The 1,919-nt window shown below is 39.6% G+C and overlaps 1 long non-coding RNA gene across 1 annotated transcript; it reads right to left on the bottom strand.

The window, feature by feature from the left end:
* Positions 1 to 763: 763 nt before the first annotated feature.
* LOC109296314 lies at positions 764 to 1,912 on the bottom strand. Its single transcript, XR_002096954.1, has 2 exons — positions 1,160 to 1,912; positions 764 to 1,124 (listed from the first exon to the last, which is right to left on the bottom strand). It is a non-coding gene; the product is annotated as an uncharacterized LOC109296314 (long non-coding RNA).
* Between the last annotated feature and the right edge of the window lie 7 nt (positions 1,913 to 1,919).

Consider the following 1,919-nt stretch of genomic DNA (forward strand, 5'->3'; position numbering starts at 1 on the left):
TATTAGACAACCCCGTATTGTGTATTAAACTTTTTATTCCTTAGTAAGAATTTTTTTAAATCACAAAATAGTGTGGAAATATTTAGATAATAGAATTCATGGAGTGCTGGAAAATACTGAATATAAAGATTGATTTCTAATATATCACATACTAAACTGTTCTAAAACAGCTGGTTTCTTGCAGACAGTATTTATTTTTTTAAAATAATTTAAGACAGCATAAGCTTGTACCAAGCATAAGCATTGTAACAAAAGTGCAACTTTTTCAGCAAATCGTCCCCAAAGATATTTAACTCAAAATATCATTAACACATATTTTCTCCCTACAAAAATAGCATGTCAGACATCATTAATTGGATGTATTAACAACTATTTACATACAGCCACTCTGTAGGCTAGTTAAGATTTTTTTAACGTTGTTTAAACACAGCGTTTGAGGCAAACAGTAGCAACAGCAGCAGCAAATGCACCAAACTGACTAACAGACCCAGGATTCTTATTCACTCATAGTCAGACTGTTGTGTCTCACCTCTTACATAACATTCAAGTGAGATTTCTCACAGTGCTACCTTGGCAACAAACTAAAAATATCTAGGCAAGGTCTTGGTTTAAGCCTTATTAAAAAAGCTTTATCTGTGTGATTATCTGGTGCCTACTATAGCCCCAGAAAAGGAAATCATGATATTTGGAAATAGAAAAACCACATGGGACCTTATCCCAATTCTTATAAGCATTTCTAATTAAAATCAGACATGTTTAATTATTTCCTCTATTTTTTTTTAATAACCCATAATTAAGGATAAAATTAGTTCAGGGCTTTTTTTTTTAGTTCAGTGCAGAAACATTCATTTTATACAGTAAAGTTAGAAAAACTGAGGGACAGAATGAATTAAATAAGGACATGGGGGCAGGGGAGAACAAATGCACTTGCCATACCACCAGACCTTAGCTAAAGAAATTATGTAATGGATCTCATCCTCTTTCCCTTGCGTACCCAAAACTCTCACTGAAGCCAGTGGCAACTGGAGGTGCACAAGGCACTGAAGGATTGGGCTCAAGGTTAATTCATTCATAGTCCATTTCTCAATAAAGTGCTAGCATAGCATAAAACCTCCTGCCACCTGCTCTTCCTCTTACCCTCGCCCCTCCCCCTCCCCACCCCCTCATCCCGACAAAGCACTAATCCAGGGCTCTCTAAACAAGTGCAAGTTACCAAGTGGAAGGAGAGACACTATAAAAAAACAGTTCAAAATAAGGTGCAACATTTAATTTACTTCAGAGAGGGGAAAAATGTATAATGTCTCCACACTATATTTTTTTCCTTTTCTTTTTTTTAAAACATACCTGTGCATTTATAAAGCCAAACATGAAAAAAAAAACTGAGTAGCAAATTTAACCCTTTGCAGCAGGAGAGACCTCAAAGGGAAAGCTCTCTCCCATCTGGACCCGGACGCAGTCTGATTTTTGCCGATTCCCATCACTTTTTTATTATTAGGAGCTTGCATTTCCGAAGTGGCCATCATCATGGCCTCGTCACCCTCATCCCTGCCCTCCCCACACCCCCTCCACTGCACCAGGGGGTGATGCCTGCTCCCTTTGGCCCACCTGTTTCCACCCCCCTAAGCCTCTGCTTGACGCTTAGGATTCGAAAGTAGAGAGAAAAGTTCAAGGCTTAAGCAAGTTGCTCTTGGCTCCACTGCAGTCTGAAAGGAGGAAACACATCAATGCAAAGGGTTGCTTGTAGCTGTGTTGGTCTAACCTTGCCTGTCAATGCAAAGGGGCTTTTACAGCAGAGGAAGGTGGGGGGAGATGGGGGGCCAGGAATGAACACCAAAAAGAAAGAGATGGGAACAAAAAAGAAACAACCAACTGGGGGGGGGGGGCATACATACACATGTGCATGTATGTATGTACCAGTG

The sequence above is a fragment of the Gavialis gangeticus genome, unplaced genomic scaffold, assembly GCF_001723915.1.
Source record: "Gavialis gangeticus isolate Ggan-Ray unplaced genomic scaffold, GavGan_comp1, whole genome shotgun sequence".
NCBI classification, from domain to species: Eukaryota; Metazoa; Chordata; order Crocodylia; family Gavialidae; genus Gavialis; species Gavialis gangeticus.